The sequence below is a fragment of the Zootoca vivipara genome, chromosome 4 (assembly GCF_963506605.1).
Source record: "Zootoca vivipara chromosome 4, rZooViv1.1, whole genome shotgun sequence".
NCBI lineage: Eukaryota > Metazoa > Chordata > Lepidosauria > Squamata > Lacertidae > Zootoca > Zootoca vivipara.
In genome coordinates, this window is record NC_083279.1 from 44,855,981 (window position 1) to 44,874,196 (window position 18,216).

Consider the following 18,216-nt stretch of genomic DNA (forward strand, 5'->3'; position numbering starts at 1 on the left):
TTTTAAGAAGTCAAAGAAAGTGCTGTTAGTTCATTAAGATACTTTTCTGCTAAACAGTATTATTAATGAGTTCAACTAGTAATTGCATCACTAATAGCATAGTAGATGTTTCTCACTGAAGTTAGAGCTCATGAAACATTCCAACACTGGCTAGTGATGAAACAGGAGATACTTGATCAGGAGTTTCCACATTTACATTTTGCTAAGCTGCCTTCAGTCGTAACAGGCCTCCCTGCTGGCTACTCAGCTTGCTGCTTGCTACACCCTGTGCAAATCAAATCAATCCCCCCCCCCCCGGCCTTCTGATGATTTAGTTATTTGCTTTTTAATTTCCTGTTGCCTGTACTTGAGAGTAAAAACCTACCTTATCTTGCCCAGTGGTTTAGACTACTGGCAATAATGATCAACATTTGCTGCCACTGTAGTCTTATGCTTCAAAAGCCAGAATTTAATACACTTAGGGCAGTTTCCAACTAACGCATTCTGTCAGTGCAAGGATTTCTGCTTGTGCAATGGAACCCCCTCCCCCATTCACATATGTTTTGGACCTCCCCAAATCTGCTCTGTAGGAAACCCAATAACAGATTTAGGGGATGAAGGAGAGAGGGAAATCTCCATTGTGCAAGCAGAAATCATTGCACTGATGGAACATGTTACTACATTGTATAGTTGCAATCCTAATCCATTACTTGGGAAAAAGTCCAATTGAAGTCAACAGCAAATACTTCTGAATAGACATAGTTAGGCTTGTTCTGTTAGGGAAAAATACCTGGTGTGTTGGTTACCCTTTTTAAAGAAAGTTCCTAAGCAAATGCTCTTGGTAAGTTCGATTCATAAGAATATGGGTATAAACAAATAACCCATTTAATCAAGCTTCGGATTAAATGAGAGGTTTGCTATAGAGAAGATGCAATTAGGAATAGCATTAAAAAAAGATATAACTGCAATATGTTGCCAAATGCTTTGCTACGTTGCCTGGAGAAGATGAAATAACAGGCAGGGTCCCACAGACCCATAGTGTTCTTTTTGTTTCAACCTATTGCAAAGACTCAATGAAACTGGGCAGCTTCAGACAAACCACATGCTTCATCCAGGCATCAGGAAGCAGATCTGACTAGTGAAAGAGTGAATGGAACTTTCTGGGAGAGTTTTCACACTTCCATTTTATAGAGGAAGTCAGTAACTATTGGCAAAAGGCATCCATATCTCAGCCAAGTTGGAACAATGAATGCTGACAAGACTTCAAAAGGGATGTTAAAATGTGGGTTGTTTTTTTTTAAAGAGCCAATTGATGCAGGACAATGTTGGTCTTCCAGGCCACAAATGTCTAGCATGCGTGAAGGGAAATACGAAGGCAGACAGACAGACATTCCACATCTTGATCTTCCCAAGTATGTGACTGGAAAATGAACTCTACACGCTTCCCAAGTAGGGTTAGCCAGTCTGTAAACTTGGCTATTTGAAATGGAGTATAAAAAATGTAAGCTCTGCCGGATCAAACAAAAGCCCCATCTAGTCCCAACACCTCAGAGTGGCCAGCCAGATGGTTATAGGAAACACACAAGCAAGATAGCAAGACCCAAGTGTGATGGCACTGGCCACTTGTGATTCCCACCAAGTGGTATTCAGAGGCATACTGCCTGTGACAGCACAAAGCCATTATGTTGGGTAGACATTGATACCCTTATCCTCTATGAAATGTCACATCTGCACCATGCACTTAAAGCACATAGCTTCCCTGAAAGAATCCTGGGAACTGTAGCTTGCTAAGGGGGCTGGGAGTTGTAGTTTTGTGTAGGAGTGAACTAAATTTCCCAAGAGTCTTTGGGGGAAGCCAAGTGCTTTAAATATATGGTGTGGATGTGTCTGATCCTCTTTTAGAGCCATCCATGTTTGTGACCAGTGGCTCCTGTAGGAGCGAGTTCCTTAGTTTATCCAAGAGCTGCATGAAGGAGTAATAAATTTTGTCTGCCTTGAATCTTACAACACTCGGCTAGATGGCCTCGGGTCCTAGTATTATGAAAGCGGGAGAAAAAAATTCTATCCTTATTTTCCACACCATAAATATGGGCTGTGTTAATAGGAGCTGGATAGGCAAGGTTAGCCAGTCTAGCAATCTGGATGATGTCAGTCACATCTTTGACACCCTATGAAGCTCAGCCAGGTTTCTGGTATTGTAGAGAGGTATCATAGGTGCAAGCTATCTTGTTACATCTTCTTCCTAAGTTCCCTCCTTCCCCAGTCTGTTAGACTTCCAGCATCCAGAGCCAATGGATAACTGAGCCGAGGTATCAGCTTACTATTGCAGATTAATGATTCACCAGCATAGTATCCTTTTATAAAACCTGCTCTTCCAGGTGCATTTTCCCATAGTGAGTTTGTGTGTTCTTCAAAATGCTTGACTTGTGAGGAAAATGGCATTATGTACTGTAGATGACTTACGCTTTCTGAAACTGAGAATGACAACAAAGGACACTGTCACCAGCTACTTGTAGCTGCTCACGTGACCTTCCTGATTTGATTTGCTCATTACATGGGAGAACACAATGCCAACTGAATGATACGCATGCGGTTCCCCGTGTTATTTACACACCTGTGTTGAGGACATTAAAAGGGATTTTGGTGCATGTTCAAATTGGTGGCTAGCTGCTCTTGTAGTAGGGGAATGCAAACTGATTATACATGGTTAGGCCTTGCCCAGAGAAATTGCTGGAGGCTCAAGTTTCTTTAAGGCAGAGCTTTCCAAACTGTGTGTCACAACACATTAGTGTGTCAACTGCAGTGTGCAGGTGTGTTGCACAAACACTCCCCGTGCTGCTCCTGGGGCTGGAAAGGGTCAGTTTTAACCACTAGTTTGCTGGCAAAAATGAATTACTGTGTCGCAAAAATGATACAAAACTGAATTCCTATGTCCAAAAAGTGTGTCAACAACTTGAAAAGTTTGGAAAGCTCTGTTTTAAGGTCTTCAGAGACAATGTGGCAAATGACAAATACGCTGCAAGTCAAGTGAAAACAAATAGGTTGCAAAACATTTATCTGGCTCTAGTTGCATTTGGGCCTCATCATACCATTGCAACTGAGAAGGTCAATGCAGCTGCAATAAATCACACATTTGATTAGGTAGGGTAATTTTTTAAAATTCAGAAATCATTTCAAATTCAAATGCATTGCCCAGTGATTTGAGGATCTGGTGATGTGCACTCTTAAAGCCTAGTTCCCAATTAAAGATATTTGCATTTGCGAGCCTTCACTGTTACAGTAGTTTACAAGAAATATTCAAATCATCAATAAAAAATGTTTAAAATAATTAGAAACATTTTAAAATAATTAAAACTAACAGTAAAAAAGATTAAAACAACAGCTACATAGCTTAATAGGCTTGATTAAACAAAAAATTCAAGCAGGAACTGAAAATAGAACAGCGAAGGTGCCTTTTTTTGCATTCCTCCTGTTTGGATTTTTTCTTAGGGTTTTTGTAATTCTGTAAACCTTTGGTTTCCCTCAAGCCTGTTGCTGCAGACCTTAAGGCAGCTGAGTTCACTATTACCCTATTTATGATGTAGATGCATAATAATAACAATTTGTCAATGTGTAGAAGATGATTATGAACCTTCTGGCAAAAGTGCATTCCAGTGCAAAGGTCCTCAAGCTGTGGTCCATTCAGATGGTCTGTCCGATTTCAATATTCATATTTACTTTTAATTGATTTTTTTAATTCCTTGTATGTATTTTATTATATTATCACTACAATTCTATGGAATACAATAAAATAAAGCAGGCAATAAAATACCATTAAAAACATACAGTATCTACCACAAAACATAACAATTGCTGTAAAAGAATCATTAAGTGGTCTGCCAAGACCAGCAGCAATTTTCAAGTGGTCCATGGGAGAAACATTTTGGGAACCACAGTTCTAGTGGCTTTTGAAGTGTTAGCAAGATATGAAAGCAACCTTGAGCAACAGGTTTGCTTGTCCTTCAAATCCTCATCCTTAGTTGTGGCAATATAATAGTGTCATTGAAAAGATTATCATATCACAAGGAGAGGATTATAGCTTTGAGTGAAGAATGAGCCGCAGGATGAGTAGAAGAATTTCCAGCGTGCACTGATAATTCAGAGAGCTGAAATGACAGAATAGGTATATAGATATGTGTTTATTTATTACATTAACACATCTTTCCTTGAAAGAGCTCTGGGCGGCATCTTCACAACAATTCTGATGTAGGGTTATGCCTTGTGGCTGAATGGGAGTTTTAGCAGAGTCAAAAGCCAGGGTAAAATGGTATGTCTTCAGCATTCACCAAAAGCTGTACAATGAAGATGCCAGACGTACTTCGGTAGAGTGTGGGCAGAGAGTTCTACAACTTAGGAGCTGCCCCAGAAAATGTCCTTTTGCCACCCCCACGCCCCTGAGCTTCTGAGGGCAGTGGAACAATCAATAGGGCCCCATCTGCTGATCTTACCATCTGAGGGGATCTGTGGGGAAGGAGGCAGTCTCTCAATCATTTGGGGTCTGAGTTGTTTAGGTCTTTGAACAGTAACATGAGCACCTTAAGCAGGGATTTTAATGTGAGATTTTAATGGATCTCCAGCCCATAGCTGCCAAGTCTCCCGTTTCCCCCGGGAAATCCTCGTTTTTCCAGCTGTTCCTAGCTGAAAAAAATGGATTTTTTTGTTCCCCCCCGGTTTATTCTGTCACGGCGGCCATTTTGGAACTGGGCGGAGCATGCTCAGAAGCGACTTGATGCTGCTCTGCCCAGTTCCAAAATGGCTGCAGTGCGACTTCTGGCGTGGTGGCCATTTTGGAACTGGGCAAAGCAGCATCAAAAGTCACTTCTGAGCATGCTCCGCCCAGTTCCAAAATGGCGGCAGCGCTACTTCCAGTCTGCTATTTCTGGCCCGGTCCCTTATTTCTTTGACAGCAACTTGGCAGGTATGCTCCAGCCAGTAATCTGGCCGCTGCATTTTGGACCAGTTGAAGTTTCTGAGTTGTCTTCAAGGACAGCCCCATGTAGAGTACATTGCAATAATCCAATCTGGAAGTTAGCAAAGCATTGAGTACAGTGGCCAAGTCATTTCTGTCCAAAAGCAGTAGTAAGCCAGTGAACCAGCCACAGCTGGAAACAGGCACTCCTAGCCCTGAAGGCCACCTGAGCCTCCAGTGACAGTGCTGAACAGCCGTGGACCTGTTCCTTCCAGGGGAGTGCAATCCCATCCAGGGCAGGCCTTCTTCTCACTTTCCAAACGTGAGAGCTTGGGAGACATAACAACACCTCTTTCTTTTCATGATTCAGCTTCAGTTTACTGCCCCCCCCCACATCCATCCCTCTATCCCTCAAGCACAGGTCTAACACCTCAAGCGTCTCCCAGTTGACATGGAATAGGGAGATAGAGCTGGATGTCATCTGCATACTGATGGCACTTCACTCCAGATCTCCTGTTGACTGCTCTCAGTGGCTTCACATAGATGTTAAATAGCATGGAGGACAAGATAGAACCCTGTGGGACACTACAGGACAACTCCCATGACTGCTTTCTGGAAACAGCCCTGGAGGTAAGAGCAGAACCACAGAAGCACAGTGCCCGCAACCCCAACCTCTCTGAGATGCTCCAGAAGGACACGGAGTCAACAGTGTTAAAAGCAGTGTCACATTACCACCATCTCTCTCCCAAATGTCTTCAACAAGGGAAATCAGGGCAGCCAAGACCAGCCTTGAAGCCAGACTGGAATCGTAAAGGGGGGGGGCAGATTTCAGCTAGAAATTATTACAATATACTGTATAATGTATTCCAGGGAGGATACCTGCAAGTTATTCCCATAGCTAAAATGATAATGTTGGATGGATTACCTAGGAACTGGGATGTTGAGTCCTCAGTGTTGCTTAGCATGTGAACAAACTGTGACTGTCATGTGAACAAACTTGTGATTAAATCCTTTCAACATTTTGAGCCACTTAGATATCTGCAAATCAAAAATCTCATGATGCATAGCAGGAAGAGTCTGGAGGATATGTGGGAAATTATATTGCAAAATGCCACGTGAGTGTTTATTGAACTCCCCCAACACATATTTGGTAACCTTTTAAAAAGTGGGGAATTAAACATGTTTTGTTTAGCTATTTGCAGGTTACATTTTCATACATTTGTGAGTATCTTAAGTACCATATTCTGAAAGGGGAAAAAGCAAGGGCTGAGGTGCTAAAGAAAGCTTGATCATGTATAATGAGATAAGAATCCTATGTTTCTGTTCATATCAGGTGTCTCCATGGTTTTAAGCTTGGTAATGAGTTGCAATTCAGCAACTTCTCTTTATCCAGTGATAATTGACAATTTTAGTGGCTGTTGATTATACCACTTGCTTGAGTTCTCATTTGTTATTTGTCATATATGTTGTTTCTCAGAGTGTTCAAAACACTTCATGCACATTATTGCAGCAATTTGTTTTACAAAACATCCCTGTAAAGGGCAGGCCAAAAGTTTTGTCTACATATTGCAGATGGGGAGCTGAGGCTGAGAAATAATGTCTTACCTAAAGCTGTCTAGTGAGGTCAGGGCAGAGATATGCTTTGAACCAGGAATAAGGTTCTCTGCACAGTCTTTCAGCCTACACTAGCTCACAACTCTTTCACCAGTTTTAGTGGCTAAGGGTTGCACCAGTCATTTGTTGTTATCTGCCAAGCTATTCCATCATATGCCTATCGTTTGTGGATTTAATTCCTGTGACAAAGGTGAATCACAGCGGACAGCTACACCACCACAATGACTTTTAGCTGTGCAGTGCAACTTCCCTGCCCTCCCCTTTCCCCACAAGTTCCTTAACTTGTTTTGGAGGGTTGGGGGCAGGGGGAAACCCAGACCAGATTGGAGGGTACGGGGTGGGGGGGTGGGGAGGAAAGGGCAAGCAATTTACACTGCACAGCTGAAAGTCATTGTGCTACTGTTTCCTTAACTATTGCCCTTAGATGCCCAGCTGCATTGGACTTCCTTCTGACCCTAGACGTACAGAGAAGGGCAAGGACTCTTTCATAAGGACCCCTGGGTATGTCACAATGCTCATTTTTTTGCTTCAGGTTCTGAAGAAAAATTACTGTGCAGAAAGTGATGACAAAACTCTGTTCAGGCCAAGGATATCCTAGGAACCGTCTCGTTCCTCCTGCCCGTCCTCCATACGTATGCATCAGCTGACACAATCTCTGCACGGTTGCCAAAGCCCTGAGCTCTCTCTTCTTGTTCAACAAACTCTTGGCAAGAAAAACTGCTTCCAATAATGCTGGTCTCAGTGACGTAGTCAGCCCTGTTTAACAAGTTTAAGAGAAAAAGGTTGAGAAAGAAATGGAAAGTCAGAGGCCTTCAAAACTAAAGCCTGATATCCGTAATCCTCTAGGCCGGGACTGACATTTTCTTTATATGGTCATGATACAGTAAGACTGCTTGCCAAGTTTCTATCTAGGCTTCTGAGTCAAGCTGGTAGTACAGTACCATAATTCACAGGAATTCTTCCACTCCCTACCCCCACCTCTGACGGAAAGCATGCATTTTGCAGAGGGAAAAGCTACTTTGGGACAACAGTTGAAAAAAGGGGTGAGCACTCCCTGTGGCTTCAAATCCCTTCACTCAAAACAGACTTTTCTCTTAAAAACAAGTAAAAGACAATCCAGATTTTCTTAACTTACATTCACGTGTAACTGTAACATCTAGCTAAGGCCGGAAAAAGGAGCTTAAGAAAACCCTGCTTCTGCATAACACGCCTCTATTTTGTTTTGTGACTAACCGATTGTATATTTATTTAGTGACTGAGAGAACACTGCAAATACTTGGCTAGCTGTAGAACTTCAGGGGTGGTGCCTGAGTCAGTTCCTTTTCCTTCTGCAGCTATTTAAAGTGGCAGTAATTATTATTTTTAAAGACACCCCCCCCCCCAAATAATTTAAAAGGTATTTTTGCACCTGATTTTAACATCAGTTTTGTTTTGTGATGTTCAAATTAAGCCTGACAATATACACAATAGTGGATCTGATAGTGGATTTGTTTCTGTAAATGCCAAGTTCACATCCTAGAAGAGGCAAGTGTCTTCTGTTCCTTTTCAGGGAAAAGCTATACAGTACTGCAGCGTTTCTCAACCGCTGTTCCGTGGCACACTAGTGTGCCGCGAGACGCTGGCTGGTGTGCCGCGACGTGCGGCGACGAGAAGGGCGATTTGCATTGTCACGTGCCTGGCGGCCGCCAATAAACACCACCAACCCGCCGGAAAGCAATATTTCTCCTCCTCTTTCCCAAAGCTCAGTGCAAACGAGCCTGGCAGCCGCCAATACACAACGCTAACCCGCCGGAAAGCAATATTTGGCAAGTGTTTCTTACAGTCATAATTATAATATAGGGCGGCACAGAGTTAATTTTTTTAACCTTTTTAATGGTGGTGTGCCTCGTGATTTTTTTCACGGAACAAGTGTGCCGTGGCCCAAAAAAGGTTGAGAAACACTGCAGTACTGTACTGCTTATCAACTGGTCTGTGTCCGGAAAGGTTCATTAGAAGCTCATGGCATACAGCTATGAATTAGGTGTTTGACTTGTGAACTTAGGAATTCACATTTTAAAACCTAAAACATCTCCCTAAGCTACCTTCTGTCTAGGCCAGGACATAAAAACACTTAAGTCAAGACTGTTTTAGCTACATGTGACATACAAATAGATTAGCAGCTGAGAGAGATGCAGGCAGGCCAAAAGGAAAGAGGCAGACCAAGAAAAACTACAAGTGCCGAGGAAAGATAGGTGGGAGACCAGGAAGGCTGTGCAGACACATACACAGATATGTGCAGAGTGAATGCGTATCTTTCTTCCTCAACATAGATGTACCTTTCTGTGTACTTGCATGACCTTTCTTAGAAATCAGTTTTAGTGCTTGAAAATGTGTCAACTGGTTTCACCAGTGATACATGGGCGTTTCTTACTGAACCTGGGAGTGCTTCCAAACTTCAAGCTCTACCTCTACTTATTTGCCCGCTAGGGTGAACACACCAATTCTGCCTGCTCCCCATTCTGTCCATTGATTGCCTTTCTTGAACTCGCAACATTTTCAAACACTTCATTCAGACACTGCATCTTTCCCACTGTTCGGCACCCTCCAATTTCATCACTGTTTTCCTAACAGTTTTCTTTAAATCTTGGAACTTGTTTCCCACTTAGTCTTAATTCATTAATTCATTGTTATCCTAATTCATCTGCTTTTCTAGTGTGTCCCCGCTAGCTCCCCGCCCTGCACTGTGGCTTGTGCTGCCTGAGGAGGCACAGCAATGGCGCCCCTCCCTAAGTCAAGGTGGAGCGTACCTAAAGCTGGCACCTTTTGGCACCTTAAGACAGAAAATCCCACACATGCCTCTTCCTGGGAGTAAAAATACAACAAGAATAAAATAAATAAATGTTCAAGTTGTCGCTAGCCTTTCATGACACTCAAAAACTCGCTCTAGGATTGGCTACACTTTTGCTTTCCTGAATGGAGTCAGACAGAAATATGATGAATCGGTGTAAGGGACATACGCAGGATGGGCATTGTGAGGATGAGATAGTCAGGAGACAAATAGCAGAGAGCAAGACAAAAACATAGTGAGGGAAACTGTAACTGCATACGCACCAAATGTTTAAAGCACATTCTCCCCCACCCCACAATAATTCTGGGAACAGTAGTTCCCAGAAGAACTACTCTGAGAACTACAATTCCCAGCACCCCAAACAATCTACTGTACGGTTCCAGGAGTCTTTGGAGAGGGACAAAATAGACTGGAAAATAAAAACTCTTTAGCCCAAATCGACCGATGCTGACCTAGTTACTAACAGGCTTTTGGTCTCCTGATAAGTAAAAGTGTAGGTGGTCTCTTGCAGGGTTTTCTGATGATGGGTGACGGGTCCTGAGGTGAGGGACTGGTGGACCCTGGCTGCATACCGCAGCCCATTTTAAGGGCTCTCTCCCCCATCCTGGACTGAATTGACAGTTGGCATTTTACGGCCAATCAGACCACAGGCCACGCTTGGCGGATAACTCATGTGACACCTTGCTGGGAGATGGGAAGATGTAGATAGTCCCCTGCGGGCAGGCAAATAATGTTTAGCTCTGGTGGAAATGGAAGCCCACTGCACCTAGTCTGGGCTCTGGATTCAGGAGCTGGTTGGAGTATGCGTTTGCCTCACTTGAGCAAAATGGAGGGGTAAGAGAGCAGGGCTTTTCTGCACAGTACCAAACTCATATTCCTCAATAGTGTGGTTCCCAGATGTTTTAAATAAATAACCGTATTTGCACTTAAAAAACCAAATTTACTCTGGCCTAAGCTTTCCAGTGTAGAATAATGAAGGAGATTCACTGAGGAGGGGATCTCAGTTCTCTGAGGGGGAAAATGGATTTTATAATCTTTTAATTAATTCAAATGTATACTTTTTAAAAGGAAAAATTATTCTGGAAAAGAATCCAGTTATTTCAATATTTTAAAAACCGGCATTTTCTTGGAACAATTTGCACACTTACTTTCCTGAACTGGCATACACATCTCCATGGTGTAACGACGAGTAACAACGAAAGGATACGTTCCCCCCACCCCCCATTTTCGGCTCCTTTCCCTCCTCTACTGTGTTAGCACAAGGAGTACTCTGTTGTAGGATTAATGTCACTGTGGCATTAAGAGAAAAGCCACCCCCATAGCCCAGAAAAAATTGGATCGTCCATACAGGTCTTTAACTTCATTAGTCACTTACAACAGGATTAGAAAGAGGAGCACAGTGAACCAAGGCATAGCCTTGCCTGTCCTAGCTGAAATCTTGTTTTCGAACTGACCGCGCAGAAATGATTAGATGCGGAAACCAAAGGAAATTCTTTTCTAGAACAAGGAGTTAATCTGCAGCGTCCCAGTTTCGCAATGAAATTGATGTAAGGCCTAAATGACTACATCTGCAGAACATTTTGTTTTCTGTGTGATACAAAATTTCACCACATAAAGATAGGGTGCTATGACTTGCAGGCTGTGAAATGCTGTAAACACAGGTAAGAAAATAAAAATAAAATAAAATTGTAGGTAAATAAAATGCAACCCTCTGATAAAAGGGAAGTGTCTCCTGGATCTTCTCAAGTGCTTTCTATAATATGATGGTGCAACAGCAGATAGTACAGGCATTCCGCATTTGCCCTGTTCTCATTATCGCTACTGTGCATGGTGGGTGGCTATGAAAAACTGAACCCATGTGCAGAATTTAGCCTGGGTCAGCTCTTGATACTCCACTGCCACACATGATCATTCATACTGCATGCCAAATGTTAATCTGCACTGAAATGAGTCTGTGACACCAGATGTAAACATCCTTGGCATAGGTTGGCATAGCTGGACTTCCACGGGCCCAGCCTTTCCTGTTAAACTACATGCCGCAAACACCACCCAGACAGGCCCTCTGCCTCATAAACTCTGCCGATCACCTATAGATCCATTATGTCTGCTTCTTGACATTTTGTTTTTTTAAAAAAATTGCCACAGATCCCTAATACAAAATGCTCATGTGACTTGTGAAATATTGAAGTGCATGTTTAGAGATCACATTTCACTTTAAAATACACACAAGAGGCAAGATATTGCCACTCCTGTGTGTTCAAGGTCTTAATGTCCAGCATACTATTCGTGTGTATTTTGTATGTATACAAATATAAAAGGTCAATGGCCCTTAATTTTTGATAGGAAGCTCCTGATCCATTCTCATGGATGGGAGCATGGTGCATGGATAGTATTTCAGTATCTCTTTGCTGATTCATGCCTACGGACCTAACCAAATTTCCACTGGTCTCATTTCCCAAGTGTTCATTTTTCATTTCTTGAGCATAGCTTCATGCTGACTCACTCTTTATCTAGTTCCTGTGTCCTTTCCCCAGCCTTTCTAAGTATGTGCTTCTTCTACCGCTTGATTCTTTATCTGCTCAGTTTCTATGTAGCCAAATAAATTATTTTTGTAATCTATAAGCCTTGCTTAGATGCTAGCCAAATTTATTCCACACACCCCACTCTTCATCTTTTTTTCTTTTATATTTGCAATACACGCAAAACACCTTGCAGTTATTAACTACAACAAAACACTGGGATATCTCTTCTTTCCAGGATGAGAGGGCCTGTATCAGTTGTACCCTCTGTTTCTGGGAAGTTAGTTTCCATGAGGGAAACTGGCTCTTGTGTTATGGAGACGGTGAGGGGATTGTAAGTATATCCTCCTAGTACACACAGCTGTTATGGGAAAGGAACCCAATACTGAATTCTCCCACACCCAGAAACACAGATTTTAAGTATAAAAATGAATAAAGATAAATAAAGAAGAGGTTCACAAATACTGCTGGGATTTTAAAATACTCATGTTTTGTTTCCAAATGAACCTTATGTCTTAAAATAAATCAAGTGCAGTTGTATATCAAAAGACTTTAATTCTGTTCTTATCTGTACAGGGCAGTTCTTTCCACAAGTCACCATGTTTGCCTTATAAGTTCCTGCAGGTCTCGTTTATCTTCTTACTCTTTTAAGAGACCAAGCAGGAAAAACAATGATGAAATTATTTTATATCCCTCCTTTCTGTGTGCTAGTCCTGCGAGTGTTTCCTAGATTTAGGTCAAGGTTGTTGGTAAATATTAATGTCACCGGAAATGCTTTTGAGGAACTCTTGTGGAAGGTCAAATTGCATAAGTATCCTGATGCAGGATCTAGCTCCACTGAACCTGCAGCCTGGCTTGACCCCCCTTCCCCTTCCCAGCAGCCCAATAAGTTGTACCTGCTCCCCCTTCTCCCAATGCATTCGAACTTCTGTTCCTCACATTGTGGCAGCTCACTTCTGGAGGGTGCTGTTACGCTTTCCAAAATAACCTAAGCATGGGGTAAAATGGGAAATCAGAAAAATATAACTACAGTGGTACCTTGGTTCCTGAACAGCTTAGTTGTCAAACAAATTGGCTCCCGAATGCTGCAAACCCAGAAGTAGGATGTAAGGGGGACTCCCTACAGGGAGCCAGCCCCCATTATCCTAACGTCCACCTCATCAAGTACAGAGAGCACCAGTGGTTCTGAAGCAGCCAGAGGGGGAGGAAGAGACTCGGAGGGGGAGAGAAAACAGAGTGAGGAACAATGGAAAAGCTCGGAGGTGGAGGGATGCAGGCAGATGCTTGGGGATACTGCAGAGCCAGGGAACTGACTGCTGAGGGAGGAAACTGAAAGGGCATCGCTCCTTCCGGGCGCCAGAAATGAGGAGAGCACCGCAACGCAGGTCAAGGGGGTGGTATTTTGGGGTGCCCAGACTACATTGCTGGCGTAGGAACAGACATACGCCATTGCCGGATTCTGATTCGGGATGAGAGGTCATGTTTTAAGCTCTCTACACTGTAAATAGATAGCACAATAAACTTCTTTGAAGACAAACTGGACTCAGGCGGAGTTACTCTAGAGTAGCCACGACGACCCTCTGACATAAGTGTTCCGGTTTGCAAACGTTTTTTGGAAGCCGAATGTCCGGTGTGGCTTCTGTGGCTTCCGATTGAGTGCAGTAAACTCCTGCAGCCAATCGGAAGCCACGCCTTGGTTTTTGAATGGTTTCGGAAGTTGTACAGACTCCCGGAACGGATTAAGTTTGAAAACCAAGGTGCCACTGTATAGGCATAGAGCAGGTGTGGGGAGCTCCCCCCCCCAGCCTGAAGGCCACATTCCCTCATGGGCAACTTCCCAGGGGCCACATTCTAGCGGTGGTGAATAGGACCAGAGGCAGCTAGGATATGGCCGGAGGCAAATGGGGGAGGAGCAATGGATGTTGCTCCAACTTTGGTGTAGTAGGCAACATTCAGCCATGGAAAACCCATATTTTCTTCACCCACACTCACAAACACAACCCTCTGAAGCTGCACTGAGGAAGCATAGACAAGATCAACTTAAAAACCACACAGCAGGCTGCGCAAGCAGAACAGAAACTAAAAACACCGTGCCTGAGAGTTAACTCAGGCAGCTCCTCGTACAGCAGGCCAGGAGAGCCAATACACTGCACTCTCCACACTGCATCTAGGTAAGCAGAAGACACTATTGCTTTGCGGACCCATTTCCACCAGGAAGAAGCATTTGAGAAGGGCATGGGAGGGTGTGACCTGGGGAGAGGCGTGTGTGAGGAGGAGTCTGGCAGAGAGACCTGAGGGGCTACACGCAGGCCCCAGGACTGAGGTTGCTCATCCCTGAAAAAGAGGAACAAGAACGTATCCTTTTCACTGCACTTTGCAAAATTCTGTAATCTAAACCCTGAGAGAAGCAACGAGAGCACGAGATTGCTTGTTAATATTTTAGAACCTGAACGACTGTGTCAGACACAAAAATCACTTTCAGCTGTCAAAATATCCCATGCAATTTCCCAGAGCATAAAAGCAGGTGGTCTGTCAGATGTGAAAGGTGGTAAGAAAGGCTGCGGTATTTACTCCTACCTTGTCAAATAAATTCTGTGCCATAGTTGAATTCCATATGTGCAGCACCCTGGAATCTTGGATAATACACCAAATAAAACTGGCCTAATATTGCAGCACTAACCACCGCTACACTGAATCTTGCAGCTCCCAAGCCGAGTGGGAGTGTGGCTCCTCTTTGTATATTACTCAGTGCTATGATTTGAGTCTGTGTGGTGTAGTGGCTAATGTTGGGCTGTGAGACCAGGGTTTAAATCCCCATACAGCCATGAAGGTCACTGTGTCACCTTGAGCCAGTCACTGTCTCTTAGCCTAACCTAACACTCAGTGTTGTTGTGAGAATAAAACGGGGAGGGGGAAAACAGATATGCATGCCATCTTGAACTCCTTGGGGGGTGGGGGGGATGATATAAATCAAATAAATAATGTCTGAAGAAATAATGTCCATTCTCACAGCTGTGGTCCAACTCAGATGCAGATTACAAGGTGTTATTTAAAGGTCAAAAAAGAAATAATGTAACTAGTACAGTTTAGGGTGCAAACATTGGTCCTTGGAAGGTGACCCGGGAGGCATAGGATATTGGGGGGGGGGTCCTCCCTTTCCACAGAGACAAGTGCTCCAGTGGTTGTAAGGAGATAAAATGAGTGTAAGCAGGGTGTGTCAAGAGGCAATCCCCTCCCACCTCCTGTCCTGGCCAGCGCATGACTGACATGGCTCTGGAGCGTTGTTCTGTCCATTATTTTTACCACTAGGAGGGGTGCCATTTAAATAATATGCCACGGGCACAGAAATGCCTTGGGCCATCTCTGCCAGGTGTTTGTGCTCTAGCTCTCTGCTTATTCCATGTATATTCAATAGCATACGAGGCTTGTGTTAAGTGAAGTCTGACCACAGGAACAAATTACCTTGCCTTTAAGGCTAATTTAAGCCTGAAGGAACTGGTTGTTTAGCAGGGAGTTGATTGCACATGTGGCTTCTCAGTCAATAATTATGACTTCTGACAATTTCTGGAATCTCCCCAGGACCAGCAGCATTCCAGAGCAGAGGTGAAGGCAGGGGCGAATTCCTTCCTCTCCCTTTTTCTCCAGAACCCCATGGAAAAATTCTTTCGGAAGAATGCCTTGCTCTCCACAAGTACTTTATGGCTGATATTTCATATGAAAGAAGCAATCAGGTAGCATGCAGAGTTCTACTTGAGCGTGAATAATATACCACATCCTCTGTTCCCAGAAGCATGAGGGTTTCCTGTTGATTTTAGTAAGAGGTGAATTTTACTTGCTTTCACATCTTCATTGTGAGCTGAAGGTGAGGAAGTTTTGAGAAAACCTGCTCAAAAACCCAGCTTATGGAAACAGAATCTATTATTACAACCCAGACCTTTAGATCGTCCTCTGTTTGGTATCACATCACTAAGGTGAAGAAGCTCACAATATATTTTTTTTTAAAGGAAAATCATTACCATTTGGGGGCTTACAAGAAATTGTGGGAAGGTGGAAGATGAATGATGGAAAAATTAATGTAATACCCTGAGACTCCTAAGTTCCAGGTCTGTTATTTATTGTTTACTTATATGCTTTATTTATGTCCTGCTTTTCCTCCAACAAGCTCAAGGCAGCATACATAGTTATCCCCTGTAGGTTAGAGTTAAGGTTGGGGACTGGTGAATTTTATGAATGAGTGTATATTTGAGAATGGATCTCCCCAGGTCTTGTCTGGCACTCTAATTAGGAGTTGCCATCCATGGGATGGTCCATGGGGTCACGAAGAGTCGGACACGACTAAACAACAACATTTTTGAACCTGTGGGCATATTTCATATTTTTCATCAATCACAAAATGTCTGCAGTAGGGGTGTGACCTGTCCATACATCATTCTGCTTTGTTCTGTGCTGCTTCTCTAACAATACTGCATTATCGTCCGCTGGAGAGGCACTCTTGGACTATAGTGCAACAAAAGTGGGACACACACACACACACACACAAACCACACGACATGCACTGATTAGAACTTAGCACTATGTTTGCCCCCAAACCTTTGCATGAACAGTGTTGAAATCAAGGTCACATATATACCACCAACCTGATAACATCATGTGCATAAATCATCACAAATGCAGAATAAAAAGGACATTTCACGTAGATGCACTGATCATCGCCAGCTTTCTCGCTGAAGAAGCTTTTCGCTGAAGAAGCTTTCCGCTGTAGTGACAGTACCATGTCCTCACAAAAATGGTAGGCACATCCTTTGACTGCAGAAAAGTTCAAAGCCTGGGCAAATGCCCACCAGTCATATCTTACCTTTAGTCAAGTGCACTTGTGCTCATTAACGAAGCTAAGATATTGTGTTTCACTGCCATATTTACTCATAATACATAATCTGGATTATATCTGCTCACTTTATTGCTCCTTCCGTTGAACTTTCTACTTACAGAAGTTCCTGTTTAAATAAGGAACAAACAGTCCAGAGCCCAGATGCTGTAACTCGCTGCATCTCTCCTAGATTTTCTGGCTCTTCTCGCAAAGGACTGGTTCATGTGTTCAACTCAGTGGGGTGTCACCTTTTAATTTGCGAGAGCTCTCCATTCTTGTGAGTTGTGAAGTAAGAGCTCACAGCTCATGAGTTTCAGACACAGTAAAGTCTGTGATTTTGGATACTATATGGAAATCATGAAAAATGGCATGGCTGAGACTTATTCATCTATCAACTCACATATTACTTTGCTCATGCAAATGAAAAAATCATGTGCATAAAAAAGTGGACACACACACACACACGTTTGGCAAAAGACAGCTGCAACTAATGCCACAATGGGACTTGACTTATTTTCAAGACAAAAACAAGGAAGGGTTTCCCAGGATGGCATCTGCAAAATACAGTAAAAAACCAATAATGTAAACAATAATATTAAGAAGAAATAGAAAAGACTTATTAAATATAAAATAACATATGGTAGATATAATAGTTAAAAAACTGAATATAAAACACAACTTTAAATGCCTTGGAAAATAAAAAAAGTTTTTTCCTGGTGCCAGAATCACAAAATAAGTGGATGCCAAGTATCTCCCTCTCTTTTGCCATTCACTATAATTGTAATCGCAGGACAGGCGATAGGGATAAGAAACCTCAGGCCTGGGGGCCCAATGTGTCAATCCAGGACTTTCTATATGGCCCTCAAGACTCTCCCAAGACCAGCCCACTCACTCCACCTGTTCTCTGCCCTCATCAAGTGCCTTTGCCTCTTGCTTGCTTGGATGTGTTTATGTACACAAGTCTTTGCTTCTCTCCAGCCCATGACTGTGCTGTATGGAGGGAAAGATGCCAAATTCTGTCCTTACTGCTTGTGCTTTATGTGGCTTGTTTCTGTTTGTGTTCCCCATCTTTTACAACCATCAGAAGGTGGGGAGAAGCAAAGCACTTGTGCATGTTATTCCCTCGTTAATTTTATTCTTAATGCTACCTGAAAATGGGGCCAAAGTTAAAGGAAAAGAAAAGATGGGGGTACTTAGAGAAAGATGCATGAGTGAGCAGACCTTTTAACTATTTGTCAGCATAAAAACCTCTATTTCAGGGAAGTGCAACCCTGAATATTTTTCTTATGAGTCAACATTTTGGATATATGGCAATTTGTTTACCCAGAAGCTAAGGGATATTCCTCTTTGTACCTTGCAAATTCCATCACTTTTGGCAGGGAGGAGGTCTTGCGGAGGTTGAGTTCCCAATTTAAATTCTGTTGGGCCCATGGAACAGAGATGGTTCTGTTCAGGATAGACT

At 43.0% G+C, this 18,216-nt stretch overlaps 1 long non-coding RNA gene across 1 annotated transcript in view; it reads left to right on the top strand.

Moving 5' to 3' along the window:
• LOC132591990 (uncharacterized) overlaps positions 1-17,754 on the top strand; it is a 39,352-nt gene extending 21,598 nt beyond the window's left edge. Inside the window, exon 2 of the long non-coding RNA XR_009557465.1 lies at positions 6,966-17,754. This is a non-coding gene — a long non-coding RNA (uncharacterized LOC132591990). The remainder of the gene's footprint in view (positions 1-6,965) is intronic.
• Positions 17,755-18,216: the final 462 nt, after the last annotated feature.